The sequence below is a fragment of the Triticum aestivum genome, chromosome 4B, assembly GCF_018294505.1.
Source record: "Triticum aestivum cultivar Chinese Spring chromosome 4B, IWGSC CS RefSeq v2.1, whole genome shotgun sequence".
NCBI classification, from domain to species: Eukaryota; Viridiplantae; Streptophyta; class Magnoliopsida; order Poales; family Poaceae; genus Triticum; species Triticum aestivum.
This window is the reverse complement of record NC_057804.1, coordinates 573632622-573649571: the sequence shown is the minus strand read 5'-3', so window position 1 is coordinate 573649571 and position 16950 is coordinate 573632622.

Sequence of the window (16950 nt, the reverse complement as noted above, 5' to 3'; positions counted from 1 at the left end):
GAAGCTCAAACGACATCCACCCTGCTAGCCCAGGCTGCCGACCTGGAACCTATCCCCTGATCGAAGAAGAAGCAGAAGAAGAACTCCAAAACAAGCAAACATCGCTCTCGCATCATGATCATCGCATAACCTGTACCTGCAACTTTTGTTGTAATCTATGAGCCACGAGGACTCAGCAATCCCATTACCATGGGTATCAAGACTAGCAAAGCTTAATGGGAAAGGAAGGGGTAAAGTGGTGAGGTTGCGGCAGCGACTAAGCATATATGGTGGCTAACATACGCAAATAAGAGCAAGAAGAGAGCAAGTGGAACGGTCGTAAAGCTAGAAATGATCAAGAAGTGATCCTAAACTCCTACTTACGTCAAACATAACCCAAAACCGTGTTCACTTCCCGGACTCCGCCGAAAAGAGACCATCACGGCTACACACACGGTTGATGCATTTTAATTCGGATCTGGCGTCAAGTTATCTACAACCGGACATTAACAAATTCCCATCTGCCACATAACCGCGGGCACGGCTCTCGAAAGTTTATACCCTAGAGGGGTGTCCCAACTTAGCCCATGATAAGCTCTCGCGATCAACGAAGGATATACCTTCTCCCAGGAAGACCCGATCAGACTCGGAATCCTGGTTTACAAGACATTTCGACAATGGTAAAACAAGACCAGCAAAGCCGCCCACTGTGCCGACAAATCCCGATAGGAGTTGCACATATCTCATTCTCAGGGCACACCGGATGAGCCAGACGTCGGGTTGGCATAGACCCTGGTTGCCCAGGGGGCGCCGGACATCGCTCGGTTTGGACCAGCACTTGGAGAAGCACTGGCCCGGGGGGGCTAAAATAAAGATGACCCTCGGGCTCCGAAAACCCAAGGGAAAAAGGGATATGTGAGGCAAATGGTAAAACCAAGGTTGGGCCTTGCTGGAGGAGTTTTATTCAAAGCGAACTGTCAAGGGGGTCCCATAAATCACCCAACCGCGTAAGGAACGTAAAATCCGGGAACATAACACCGGTATGACGGAAACTAGGGCGGCAAGAGTGGAACAAAACACCAGGCATAAGGCCGAGTCTTCCACCCTTTACCAAGTATATAGATGCATTAATTAAATAAGAGATATTGTGATATCCCAACATAATCCTATCCATCATGGAGCAATCTTCAACTTCACCTGCAACTAACAACGCTATAAGAGGGGCCGAGCAAAAGCGGTAACATAGCCAAGCAAGGTTTGCTAGGAAGGGTGAAAAAGGTTAGAGGCTGACATGGCAAATAGGGAGGCTTGATAAACAGGTGATGGGTAGCGCAGCATAGCGATAGAATGAAGCAACTAGCATCACAATGATAGTAGTGAGATCTAGGGTAGCGGTCATCTTGCCTGAAATCCCGCAAGGAAGAAGAAGGAGTCCATGAAGAATACGAATGGACGAAGCCGAACCAAGCGTAGACGAACGAATCCTCACAATCGCAACGAAACGGGAACTATCGAGAAGAAGCACACAACATGGTAAACAGACCACACATGAACAAGACATGATGCTCAACCAAGTATGATGCATGACAAGGCTACATGAATCTACTCATGGCAAGAGATGATGCAAACAAGAGCAACACATCAAGGCAAGTTTAAATGAGGCCGGGAACAACATCTAACAATTCTGGTAAGTCCTCATATGCACATTTCGAAATTGGTCCAGAACTGAATAAACCTTATGTTCAAGTTGTTAAACAGCAAGTTAAGATGCACCAAGATGATCTACACGAAATTCTAGTCAAGTTACATATAAAGTTCATTAGATTTGGAGCCACGGCCTAGAAGATATGAGCAAAACAAGTTAAACATGGCATTGATGCAAAATGCATACAAACATCAAGCAAACACACTAAAACAAGGATGCAACATGATAATATGAAACTACATGCAAAATCAAGCGAGTTTCATATAGAGCACATTCAAAATGGAGCAACGGTTCAACACACACACTATACAAGGCATAACAACAATCTGTCCAAAACAGCAATTAGGCATCTAGCAAGCATCAAAATAACATGCTACAAGATCTCAACATGAGAACAAAAGGAATGAACATGATGTACAGGTAAAGCATAACAAAACATGAACACTGAGCTATCTCCAGAAATCACTAGAACATGCTAACAAAGACATGGCAAGATTGCAAATAATAACAGTTTCAGATTTAGCAGAAATAACATCAGGTTGCAATGTTTAGAGCTATCAAACAACATGTTACAGGAACTTAACATGGCAAACAAAGGCATGGAATGAATCTCCTAAATGCATAGAACAAAAGTCCCTCACTGACCATGAGCCAAAAAGGATCATAAGATATGATGGCACCCATGTAAACATGGCAAAAGATATGACAGATTCAAACATGGCAGGAACAACAATAAGTAGGCATGTTGGTGAGCTTGAACCACTCACCACAGAGAAATACATGGCATGACAAGGCAACCAACAGTAAGAATATATGTTTATGAAGATAAGCATGGCAAGAGCAAGTTCATAGGGTGCATGGATCACTAGCAAAACACATGGAAAAACTGAACTTAAAGTTAACAGGCTGACAGCAACATTATTTAGCAACTTTGGAGCAAGAATACAACAAGCTAAAGCAGGCTATAAATGCAACCAGGGGCATGGATGGATAGACCATGACATGTATAACAAAACATCCTTATTGAACATCTCTAGATTATGCATAGAATGACTTGTAGCAGCAGGTTTACATGGCAACAAAATATAACAGAATCAGCCTAGCAAAACAGCAACAGCAAGTACCCTACTTAACAAGCTTGATGCACTCACTACAAGACTCACAAAAATACATGGATGGAACCCCTGAAAATATGGCATGACATAGCTCAAAACTCATGTAGAGCTCATGCTTATAGGATGCACACACAAAATGCAACAAAAATGACAAATCACCAAGTTAGAACAGTTTCAGCAGATTAACATCATATATCACTCTTGCAACGATGATTAGGGCATCAAGATGGACTCAAACAGACATGGCACAATGGAATGAAATGTAGAGCATATCATGATGAACATTTTGACATATTACACGCACAAAACGGAGCAGCATGCAAGGAGATATGATGCGATGAACAGAGCCACATAATGTTAAAAATCTCAGGGATTTAGCAGATTTTTACCCTCGCGAAAAGTCAACGCGGGACGAGACGGAGCGGGGTGGAGGGATCCGGGTCGCGGGATGGTGTTTGGTTGGAGGGACCGGTGGATCTCGTCCCACCTGGACGGATCTGACCAGAGGAGAGCTCTGGCGAGCTCTCCAGCGAGGGCACAAAAGCCGAGGCGAGGCAGGGACGGGGGGAGGCCGACGGGATCCGGGGCGGCTCGCCGGATCCGCGGTCGGAGCGGCCGGAAGAGCGGCGAAGGCGGCGGGCTGCCGGGCGGCGGCGGAAACCGGCGAAGGACGGCGCAATCGTTGGGCGGCGGCGGAGGCCGGCGAAGGCGGACGAGCGGCGGGGCGCGCGGCGCGCTCGAGCGGCCGCGGCGCGGGGAGGCGCTCGGGGCGCGGCGGCGACCGGAGGCGGGGGCCCTCGGGGAGCACGGGCGGCGACCGGAGGCGAGGTCGCCGGCGCCGGGGGCGAGGCGCGGGTGGCAGGCGGCGACGCGGCCGGGACCTGCGGGCGAGCGCCGGCGGAGGACGGGCCCGGGGGGCGAGGGCGGCGGGCGGCGCGGTCGGGCGGCGGCGGGCGCGGTGCGGGCCGCGAGGGGCCCGCACGGGCCGAGCGGGCCGGCGGCGGCGCGCGGTGGCCGGGGCCACGTGGAGCTGCGCGATTCGTCGTGGGCGAGCGGGGCGGACGTGCCCGGCCCGATTCGGACGTGGAGAGGGAGCGGAGCTAGGGTTTCGGGGGGGATTCATCCGCGAAAATGGACGGGGAGGACGTTTTTATAGCTAGAGGGGGTTAGGAGAGTCCAAATGAGGCACGGTTTTCACCCACACGATCGTGATCGAACGACGGAGAGCATGGAGGGGGTTTAGATGGGTTTTGGGCCACTTTGGAGGGGTGTTGGGCTGCAACACAAAGAGGGCTTTTACGGTTACCCGGTTAACCATTGGAGTATCAAACGACCTCCAAATGGCACGAAACTTGACAGGCGGTCTATCGGTGCTATACCAAGGCCGCTTCGCAAGACTCGGTCCATTCCGAGAACGTTTAACACCCGCTCACAACGATATACAAAAGGGGGACGCCGGAGGGCATAGGAGTGCCGGATTGCAAAACGGACAACGGGAAAATGCTCGGATGCATGAGACGAACACGTATGCAATGCAATGCACATGATGACATGATAAAATGCAACACACAAGCACATGACATGCCAACAACGATGAACAACTGGCAGACACTTGGCGCATCGAATCCAGGGCGTTACAATAGGACACGGCAATATTACAAGTTTCAAACTGATACTACAAATGTTAGGAGTAATGCTGCACATAGGAAGAGGGAATTACCAGGAAGTTTACGTAAGAACTTCCGTTACTTTAGGTGGATGCAGCATTATCATACAAACTAAAATCCACCGCCCTGACAAGTTACTAATGGGCAAATAAGTTTTCGAGTCTCTAGCCACTTGATGTTTCAAAAACAAATTCAGCTTCTGCGGAGACTTTGTCATTTAGGCTTAGACGCTTGCGGTGATCAGCACGCCATTCATTGTTGCGCCAGAGAACGCCAAACCTCATTACCTTGAGCACACTTGCCTCCAGAACAAAGTACCTGGCCAATTTAATCTCAGATGTGCTGCCTCGGTAGTCGATCAAATCAATTTCTGTAAGATGGAGATCAAGGCATTCGATGAGATTGTTGTAGTGCAACACATTTTTCACTTTCGGGTCTTTTTTTATCTGCAAAAGAATAGAACATATTAGAGCAGCTGGCTGCATAAGATTGTCGTGTCATCAAGAGGTACCAACATCATTCGCTCATACGATAGGGTTGGCTGGGTAGTGATATTTTTTCACTCTCTCTCTCTCTCTCTCTCTCTCTCTCTCTCTTTATGTTTCCTCTCATTTAACTAGGAGCACGTGAAGAGCTTGGGCATTTGTTGCCTTCCACTATGTGGCCGATGCCATATTTCGCAAAAGTATGCCACATAATACGCATCGATGTCAAATCAAAAGATTTTGGCACCGCTCTCGCGATGCGAGAGAGTTGGCACCGCCGTGCACATAGACCCACATGTATAAACAAATCAATCAAACCAACTACACCAGCCTCTCACTCTCCCAAACAAGTGTTTTTTATTGCCTCAATCCTCTCTCTCTCCCACGCAGTGTTTTTTCATTGGGTGAGTTAATTTGGCACCGGAGCAAAGTAGGTGATCCAGATTGGGGCACCAGGTGAGCAATGGAGGGGCATCGATGCCAAATGCATCACAAGTGAATTTGGCACATATTTTGGCCTACATAGCCCACTTTTGTACTCCCTCCGTCCCAAAATTCTTGTCTTAAATTTGTCTAAATACGAATGTATCTAGTTACATTTTAGTGTTAGATACATCCGTATCTAAACAAATGTAAGACAAGAATTTTGGGACGGAGGGAATACTACCTCGTATTTAGTATAAAATTTTGACCATAGATTTACCTAAGAAAATGCCAATGCATGTCACTAAAAATTACACCATTTGAAATTATGTTCAAATATGAATCCAATGATATAGTTCTTAGTGACATGCATTAACATTTTGTCAGTTAAATCTATGGTCAAATTTTGATACTACAAAATTGGAAGAGTAAACCAGGACGGAGGTAGTACTTGCTCTTAGGGTAACCATAGAGTTACTGGAGTAGTCTAAGTTACTTTCCACTATGACTAGCCTAGGCTACTATAGTAGTAATACAGCATAAAAATGATGCAGGTGATCACGTGAGAAAAAATACTAAAAACATTTCTTTCGGTGCAGTGCGTAGATGCAGTTTTGAACACTACACTTGTCATTGTAATTTGGGAAAATTACGAAAAAATTGAGCTACATTGTGATTACTGTTTACTTATAGGAAAGAAGTTTCACCTTGATGAGTAGCTTCTCCGTGCACGGAAAGCATGTAAAGAATCCAACAACTAGATCCAGATTGGGGCCGATAGATTTTAGTGCTAAGATCTTCACTGTGCGCATGGACTGGGTCAAGCTTGTGGGAATCATTTTCTGGAAGACGGTCGTAAATACATCAAGAAGAAATTTAAAAATGTGAATTTCAAGAAGACGGAGAAGAAGATGAGTGTTGTACCTGAACGATTACGGATCCAATAAAGAGTTCGGAGAATTTGGCAGACGAGTACACCAACGCTATCAATTTCGGCGCATCAATTACCCTGATTTTTGTTGGACCTTCTAGATCCGATACAAGCAATCTCTCAAGGAAAGGTGCATTCTCAATGATCATAACATGGAACAGCTGGAATGATCTCTTCCCAATTGATGTCTTGTTGCGGGGCCAGCAAGACACATAAATCCATCGGAGATTCGTCGAGGCGATGTGGAGGCTAATGAACCCATGGATCTGCTCAAGACGAAGGTACTCGAGCGCAGTATAGCTGCGGAGCAGGTGCTCCATAGTCTTCTTCGAGATGACAATGTCGAAGAGGTCGAGCTGCTTGAGTTGAGGGAGAAGAAGGGCGGGCGCGACATTAATCTGGGGAAGATAGCAGGAGCTGAAGCTGGCGCGACGTAGCGTTGGCGTGAGGTGGAGCGCGGACGGCGGCAGAGAGCGACATTGTCCAGCTTCAAAGCTGAGCTCCTCGAGCTGATCTAGGGCGGGGGATAAGAACCACTCGTCGAACTTGGGTTGGACCTTGCAGTTGGTACTGAACATGCGGATGTCAAGGCGTCTGGCTGGCCCAGGGTGTGATGAAAGGATCTTGGAGACTGCGGCCATGCGTTTGCAATCCCCGTCGCAGAGGCAGCTATTGACGGTGAGGTTGAGGGGGACGCAGCGCCAGAGGGGGCGCCACTGCCGGGAGAGCAGGGCGGTCTGCACGGCAGATTTGATGGGGAGGAGGCCGATGATGATGAGAAGCATGTTGTCAGGGAGGCAGCTGATGAAGTCCAGGATCGCCGGATGCGGTTTTGGCTCGAGTCGCCTCCGCTTGCTGGCTGCCTCGCCGTCCATCTCAACCGGCGGCGACGCTAGTGTACACGTGTGCTGGTGTGTGTTGTGTGCTGGGTGTGTGCGAGTGCGTCCTTCTGTGCATGCCGCCACGCAATGGTGAATTGTGTGCGAGTGTGTCCTTCGCGTGCAAGAAGTTTGTCCTCAATGTGCCCTCAATTTACTAGCGTGCGAGGTGCTACCCCGAGTGGTTTCAACTTTGTTTACTTCACCGCGTGTCATATGGGCCTCTAGTTTACTTATTTTCACCCACTGCCACATGGGCCAGCACACCAAGATACAGAACACGAGCTGACAACGCAGCATGTGGATTGGTTGACCGGTCAACTAAACAATATATGGAGCTATACGCTGACACAGTGAGCGTATAATCTGTCGGTATAGAGAGTTCGAGTGAGAGGGGAGGCCCGTGAGAGATAGCAAAGAGAGAGAGAGAGAGAGAAAGAGCTACTCCCTCCGTTCGATAATGTAGTTACAACATTTTTTTAAGTCAAACTTTTGAAACTTTGACCAAGTTTATAAAGAAATTACTTATATCTACAATACCAAAGATAAATGATAGTATGAAGTAAGTACATGTTGTGATGAATCTAATGATCGTTCCAGATGTAAATGTTTTTCTCCACATATACCTGGTCAAACTTTTCTGAGGTTTGACTTTTCAAAACATCCATATGCTTATGGACGTGACGGAGTCCCTAGAGAGAGAGAGAGAGAGAGAGAGTGAAAAAAGTGTGTGCGCGTGTGTGAAAGAGACATGGACAACACATGATAAAAGTAGAGAAAAAGTGTGTGTGTCTTATGCAAACATATCACACATGCATCTTCGACAACAGAGGCAAGGTGAGGAGATAGTGTGTGGTTGTTTGGAATCGAGAGAGGAAGACCCCTAGCACGTGGCCAAGAGGGGTCTGACAAAGAAGGGAGAGAGGTCGAGAGAGACGTACGGAGAAAATGCAGACATGGGGAGGAGAGAGTGTATGTTTGTCATAGAGAGATCCCCTGGAGATCGTGATGGGACTACATGGGTGGGAGATCGAGTGACAAGGTGTGTGCGCGATAGAAGATGCCCCGAGAGATAACGAGATAGACGTATGGATGGAAGGAGACAATACGTGTGTTCCTGATGGCTAGTAAGAGATAATCATACTTAGGAGGGGGGAGTGCTTGCGCCCATGGCCCTGTTTGGATACTCTAACTCAATTAGAGGTTAGAGTTAGATTCATACCCTGAACTAACCCTGAGCTAACTCTAAGTAAAGAGGTGTTTGGATGGCAGGGTTAGATGGAGCGCGCATACGGCGAGGCACCTTCACGGGCAGTGCGAGAGGGAGGGAGGGAGAGGACGAGAAGCTTCGAGGAAGTGGGGAGGGATCTGCTGTGGGGAGAGCGAGAGAAAAAAGTGTTTATTAGTGGTCCCAAGAAGAACTAACCGAAATAAGCACCTCTTGGATGGGTTAGTTTTTTTGGATGGGTTAGATGCATCTAACCTAAACTAACCCTCCTGTTTGGATCTTTTTGGGTTAGTGTCACGCCCAATATGCGACCCTATCCAAAAGGAACTCGAAGGTCCCACCAAGGATAGACCCGCATATTGAAACGCTTTTGCAAGGTGGATATCATTACATCAACATTACATAATAGATGGGGATACATACAAGAGGCATACGATGCCACACGAATACAACATCACAATACACAAGGGCATCATCCGGCTACGGATGAAACACAAACAGAAACTCAAACGACATCCACCCTGCTAGCCCAGGCTACCGACCTGGAACCTATCCCCTGATCGAAGAAGCAGAAGAAGAACTCAACGCAAGCAAGCATCGCTCTCGTGTCATGATCATCGCATAACCTGTACCTGCAATTGTTGTTGTACTAATATGTGATCCACGAGGACTCAGCAATCCCATTACCATGGGTATCAAGACTAGCAAAGCTTAAAGGGAATGGAAAGGATAAGTGGTGAGGTTGCAGCAGCGACTAAGCATATATGGTGGCTAACATACGCAAATAAGAGCGAGAAGAGAGCAAGCGGAACGGTCGTCAACTAGTAATGATCAAGAAGTGATCCTGACTCCTACTTACGTCAAACATAACCCAGAAACCGTGTTCACTTCCCGGACTCCGCCGAGAAGAGACCATCATGGCTACACACGCGGTTGATGCGTTTTAATTCCGATCTGGTGTCAAGTTATCTACAACCGGACATTAACAAATTCCCATCTGCCTATAACCGCAGGCACGGCTTTCGAAAGATTATACCCTGCAGGGGTGTCCAAACTTAGCCCATGATAAGCTCTCGCGATCAACGAAGGATATACCTTCTCCCAGGAAGACCCGATCAGACTCGGAATCCCGGTTTACAAGACATTTCGACAATGGTAAAACAAGACCAGCAAGACCGCCCGATGCGCCAACAATCCCGATAGGAGCTGCACATATCTCGTTCTCAGGGCAACACCGGATGAGACAGGCTACGAGTAAAACCAGACCTCGAGTTGCCCCGAGGGGGCCCTGCAGGCGGCTCGGTTCGGACCAACACTTAGACAAGCACTGGCCCGGGGGGGCTAAAATAAAGATGACCCTCGGGTTGGCCGACCCAAGGGAAAGGGTAGGTGGTGGTGAGGCAAATGGTAAAACCAAGGTTGGGCCTTGCTGGAGGAGTTTTATTCAAAGCGAACTGTCAAGGGGGTCCCATAAATCACCCGACCGCGTAAGGAACGCAAAATCCGGGAACATAACACCGGTATGATGGAAACTAGGGCGGCAAGTGTGGAACAAAACACTAGGCAAAAGGCCGAGTCTTCCACCCTTTACCAAGTATATAGATGCATTAATAATATAAGAGATATTGTGATATCCCAAACATAAATCCTGTCCACCATGGAGCAATCTTCAACTTCACCTGCAACTAGCAACGATATAAGAGGGGCTGAGAAAAAGCGGTAACATAGCCAAACAACGGTTTGCATAGGAAAGGTGTCAAAGATTAGAGGTTCATGGCAATATGGGATGGCTTGATAGACAGGTGATAGGTAGCGCAACAAAGCGATAGAACGAAGCAACTAGCATAGCAATGATAGTAGTGAGATCCAGGGTAGCGGTCATCTTGCCTGAAATCCCGCAAGGAAGAAGAACGAGTCCATGAAGAAGACGAACGGATGAAGCCACGAAGACGAACCAAGCGTAGACGAACGGATCCTCATGATCGCAATGAAACGGGAACTATCGAGAAGAAGCACACACCATGGTAAACACTCCACACAAGAACAAGACATGATGCTCAACCAAGCATGATGCATGACAAAGCTACATGAAGCTACTCATGGCAAGAGATGATGCAAACAAGAGCAACACATCAAGACAAGTTTAAATGAGGCCGGGAACAACAAATAACAATTCCGGTAAGTCCTCATATGCATATTTCGAAATTGGTCCAGATCTGAATAAATCTTATGTTCAAGTTGTTAAACAGCAAGTTAATTATGCACCAAGATGATCTACATGAGATTCTAGTCAAGTTACATATAAAGTTTATTAGATTTGGAGCTACGGCTTAGAAGATATGAGCAAAACAAGTTAAACATGGCATTGATGCAAAATGCACCCAAACATCAAGCAAACACCTCAAAACAAGGATGCAACATGATAATATGAAACTACATGTAAAACTAAGCAAGTTTCATATAGAGCACACTCAAAACGGAGCAACGGTTCAACACACACACCATATACAAGTTATAGCAACAATCTGCCCAAAACAGCAACTAGGCATATTGCGAGCACCAAAACAACATGCTACAGCACCACAACATGAGAACAAAAGGCATGGACATGATGTACAGGTAAATCATAACAAAACATGAACACTGAGCTATCTCTAGAAATCACTAGAACATGCTCAAACACACATGGTAAGATTGCAAATGATAACAGTCCAGACTTTGCAGAAAATAACATCAGGTTGCAATGTTTAGAGCTATCAAACAACATGTTACAGGAACTTATAATAGCAAAACAAGACATGGCATGATACTACTAAATGCATAGAAGCCCTTTACTGACCATAAGCCAAAAAGGATCAGAAAATATGATGGCACCCATGTAAACATGGCAAGTTATTATACAGATTCAAACATGGCAGAAACAGAATTATGAAGGCATGTAGATGAGCTTGTACCACTCACCACAGAGCAATACATGGCATGGCAAGGCACCCAACAGTAAGAAGACATGTTTGTGAAGCTAAGCATGGCAATAGCAAATTCATAGCATGCAAGGATCAAGTATCGCAACCTTGGCAAAATTGAATAACATGTAAACAATCTGCCAGGAAACATTTTGAAGCAAAAGTAGAGCATGAAAATGACTTGCTAGACTACTCCATAATTTCAACCAAGGGCATTAATGGATAGAGCATAACCATATGTTCAAAACATCCTTACTGAAGTATCTCAAAATATGCATGGATCTCTGTGTAGCATTATGTTTACATGGCATCAAAATAACAGCAGAACAGGGACTAAAATCAGCAACATCAGGATGCCTAGTTTGCATGCTTGTGCTAGTCACCACATTGATCACAAAAATACATGGTAAGCACCTCTGTAAAGAACACATGGCATAGATCAAAACACATGAAGACATCAACCTCATAGGATGCACACATCAATCATGGCAAAAATGACAAAAGAGCTCGTTCTGTTAACAGACAGCAGACAACATCACGAAGCACTCTTGCAACGATGATTCAGGCATCAAGATGACCTCAAATGAATATGATGCAATGGAGTGAAATGATGTACTCTTCGAGACGAACAATTTGACATATCACACGCACGAAACGGAGCTACGGATGCCGAGATACAGCATGATGAACATGGCATGAAAATGTCATAAATCGGGGACTTAGTGAAAATATACCCTCCAAAAAGTCAACTCGGGACGGAGATATCCGGGACGCGGGGATCCCGTTTGGTTCAACTCCTGGTGGATCTCGTCCATCTTCGTGGATCTGGCTGAAGAAGAACTCCGGCGAGCTGCGGGGCGACGGCCGGGCGAGCTCCGGCGAGGGCACGATGCGGAGGAGGTCGGCGTCGACGGGGAAGGGCGGATCCGGCCGTGGCCGGCCCGGATCCGGCTGGAGGCGAGGCCGGCAGCGGTGGAGGTAACGGCGGGGCGGAGCGGGCGGCGCAGCGGCGGGCGGCGGCCGGCGCCGGCGAGCGGCGGCGCGGGGCCGGGAGGTCGGGAGGCGAGGCGAAGGGGAGGCGGGCCGCGGGGGGCGGCGCTGGGCCTGCGGGCCGGCGGCGGCGCGCGGGTAGCCGGGGTGCCATGTGGCGGCCCGGGAGCGGCTGGGGCGTGGCGACGGACGTGTCCGGCCGGTGACGGACATGTCCGCCGAACGAGAGGAGCGGGGCTAGGGTTAGGGTAGGAAAACATCCGCGAATTTCGTGGGGGAGGGCATATTTATAGGTAGAGGGAGCTAGGAGAGTCCAAATGAGGAGCGGTTTTCGGCCACGCGATCGTGATCGAACGACCGAGAGCATGGAGGGGAGTTAGATGGGTTTTGGGCCAGTTTGGAAGGGGTGTTGGGCTGCAAAGAGAAGGAGGCTTTTACGGTTACCCGGTTAACCGTTGGAGTACCAAACGACCTCTAAATGGCACGAAACTTGACAGGCGGTCTACCGGTGCTATACCAAGGCCGCTTGACAAGCCTCGGGCCATTCCGAGGAAGTTTAACACCCGCACACAACAGGAGACAAAAGGGGAACGACGGAGGGCATAGGAGTGCCGGATTGCAAAACGGACAACGGGGAAAAGGCTCGGATGCATGAGACGAACACATATGCAATGCAATGCACATGATGACATGACAATATGCAACACGCAAGCAAATGACATGGCAACGACGGCGAATAACTGGTAGACACCTGGCGCATCGGATCCGGGGCGTTACAGTTAGTTGACTCCAAACTAACCCAAACTAACTCTAACCCATGGATCCAAACAGAGCCTATGAAGGAGTGAGGGATTATGGTACTTAGGGGGGTGCGTGTCACATGGAGAGAGAACAAGGGCGGAGAGTGTTGGATGGGTCTATATGTATAGCGCGAGCAAGACATGTGTATGTGTGAACAAGGGAGATATAAGGCCAGTTTGGCTTGCGTCGTGAGCATCTTTCGTGTAGCCTAGGGTTGTGGCTGGATTTCATGCATGCTTGTTTGGTTGCTACCCTGTGAAAAAGAAAGCCCACCTGGGCTGGGTTCCCTTGCACTTTAATTAGCCTGGCTGAACTCCAGACACTGCAAGTAGCCTGGCCCAAGCGACCGATTTCGAACGCCTGGTCGTGCCTGGTCGTGCGGCCACGAGGCTAACAGCAACAGGGATGGATATTAGCATTAAATAATTGATGCATGGATTGATTGATGGGACGTTGATGCTTTGCATGGCCCAGCATGAACCAAACGCTTCAGCGCCACACAAGCCTGGCCAGGCAGAAATATTTTACATCTCACGTCCACACCAGGCAGTACCGGCCATCAAGGCATGAGGGTCAGGTCACGAACCAAACTGGCCAATAAAGTTTGAGAGAGATTGAGGAGCCCCGATAAGGCTGAGTGGTGCGTCAGATAGCTGAGAGGGGGAAAGAGATATTCCATCCGCTCGATAATGCAGTGCATGTAAATTTTTTAGAAGTCAAACTTTGGAAACTTTGATCAGGTTTACGCAAATGTTATTTATATCTACAATACCAAAGATACATCATACAAAACTACATCTCATGGTGAATCTAATGGTATATGTTTGTCGTACTAGATGTAATTGTTTTTCTCCACGTACATGGTCAAACTTTGTGATGTTTGACTTTTCAATAAATCTATATGCTATGGACGGAGGAGAGTGCCTCAGTCGAGACAGATCAAGTGCGTGTGAAGGAGAATGAGTAAGTGTGCAAAAAGAGTATGTGTGTGAAAGAGAAAGTGACAACAAACGATAAATTAGAGAGAGAGTGTGTGTTTTTTCGTTTCTTATGCGAACATATCACGCATGCATCTCCGAGATGGAAAAGCGAGGCGAGGACATACATGAAGATAGCTAGTGTGTGATTGTTTGCAACGGATAGAGACACCCCTGTAGCACATGTCCAATAGAGGTCTGGCCAACAAGGAAAAAAGGTCGAGAGGGACACATGGATGGCATGGACGCATGGGGAGGGAGAGAGGGTGTGTTTGTGATAGAGAGATCCCCTCGAGATCGTGATGGGAATATATGGGTGGGAGATTGAGGGAGTGCGTGCGCGATAGAAAGATGCCCCGAGAGAAATCGAGATAGACCATGCACATGTTTGTGATGGAGACTAAGATTAGCTAGTCATATACATATAGGGGGGACTACGTGTGCCTACAATTGAGTGAGAGACCATCATACTTGGCTAGCTGGGCATGAGATTGTGTGTGTGTGTGCGTGTGAGATGGAGAGAGAACAAGGGAGAGAGATAGAGTTTTAGATGGGCCTATCGAGTGAGAGTGAGATATGCATGTGTATGTGTGACCCAGGTGGATGGAGAGTTTGAGAGAGGGGAGGAAGAGCTCCGCTACGACATAGTGGTGCATGAGAGAGTTACGGGCAAAGAGCCAAGGAATTTGTGTGCGTACGATGAGTGCACCCAAGATATCTAGCTTGGACTACCTAGAGTATCATACATAGTGTGTGAGAGAGACCTATATATAGTGTATATATGAATGCAAACTAGAAAGACCCCCCCCCCCCACACACACACACAAAGAGAGAGAGAGAGAGAGATGGAGAGAAAGGGAGAGGAACCAACAAGGTTTTTGTGTTGGATGCGTGCGACAGAATTGAAGATTGTAGGTGAGAAAGTGTGTGTGTGTGAGAGAGAGAGAGAGAGAACAGGAGTCCGGGAGAGGGGGAGGTCGCGTTTTATGCATCAAAGACTGATATAAACCATGTTTCGATATAAACTTGCATTCAAATATTTAAATTGGAGAACATGTTGTCTGCGATCCACACATGAACGGATATATGCGTATATCAAACAAGTTCATTAATTTGTCTTTCAACATGTTCATGGAGTACTATAATACTGTACAACATGCTACTCGATTGAGGTGTTCAATTTTGGATTTAGTTCACTATATTGACCTACTGAATGAGCTAGTTCATTGAATCGAGATATTTCATTTTGGGTTTGATTCACGTTTTTGAGTGGGTCAACTATTTGTCATATAGTAAATTGCTAGCAACGAGCATGTAAAAACACATTACTCCCGAGCATCATCTCTCCATCTAAAAAAGAAGTGGCAAGCTAATATTTCAAAATTTGATTCGAATCGACTTGGTAAGTAGACGTGGATGCTCGTTCTCCCAAAATTTGAACGAACCATTAAACATCCTCTCTGCTCGGTGGAATTCGCCCGAGCAAATAAATGGGAGACGTGAAATTACCGTCCTATGTGGGACACGCATCAATTGGCCCGTTGCACATCGAGGGTAGGTTCGTAACTTCATCCAAGCGCGCCTTCTCCTCGGCCGAAATGACATGTGCCGAATAATTCATAAACCATGGTCGGCAAAACACGCTCTCCTCGCCCGAAATAGCTCGCGCCCACTATTTCAAAAACGCTCTCCTCACCCGAAATCGCCTGCGCCCACTATAGTTCAAAACACGCCCTCCTCGCCCGAAATCGCTCTCGCCCACTATTTGGGGAGAAGCAAAGTTACTCTACTATCCCCGACCCTCAGTACACAGACCAAAGCCGAGAAGCCAATAGGCAAGGGTAGAACTATAACTCCCCCTCACATTTCAGACAAATGCGTCCGTAAGACATGGTTCCACTCCCCTCCCAATTCCCCCAGCCCGCCCACATTCATACCTCGTGGGCGCCAAATCACCTTCTCCCTAGGAAGCTCCCTTCTCCCGAGCCGCGAAACCTCAGCCCCACCTCCATGGCGCCCCCACCGCACCAATTTCACAGCCGCCCTCCTCCCTAATGCCGGAGACGTTGTCCAATTGTCGTCGTGCACTGGGTTGTGTGCCTCTTACTCCGTGCTGCTGGTGTTGCCTCGACAACGGCCGCGTGAACCGTACCAGAGCCGACTCACCCTCGCCATTGTTCACGGCACCGGAGCGGCTCCAACTTCGGATCTGTCCAGAGTCCTGGCGCTACTTCCGCGTAGCCGTCGACTATCGCGACATCGCTCTTTCCCTGCCGCCAGTCGCCACCGCAACCGCGCTGGCATCACCGACTCGGCAGCTGGACCTGCCTACTTCACCATGCCGCCAGATAGGTCGCACCCTCATCTCAAATCACTTTATTTAGGCGTCAGTTGTCTGAATTTTTATTCTGGGCCAATCGATTCCCAATGGGAAGAAGCACCCCTCGAGGCGGCGGAGCTCCTAGGCTGCCGGTTGGCTGGTGTCTAACGTAAGGGTGCGGGGCCGCAAGTTCGCCATGGAAGCAGCGCTTAGATGGCTATCTTTTAGAGTTGCGTGGGTTGAAGGTACTGCCGCCGCCGGATCTGGATGACGGGGAGTCTTTGTGGATTGGCCCGGGGGCGGCGCAACCACGGCAGTGCGGTGGGGCGGGGAGCAGGGTTTTGGCCGGGGCCATAGACGGCGGAGGCAGGCTGCTCTGCCATTGGTCGCTCGCTCTTCGGGGAAGATTCCGAACAGTGTCAGTCGGGAGGCACAAGACGGCCATCAAGCCATCCGGCGTAGATCGGACAGTACCAAAATAAAATAAA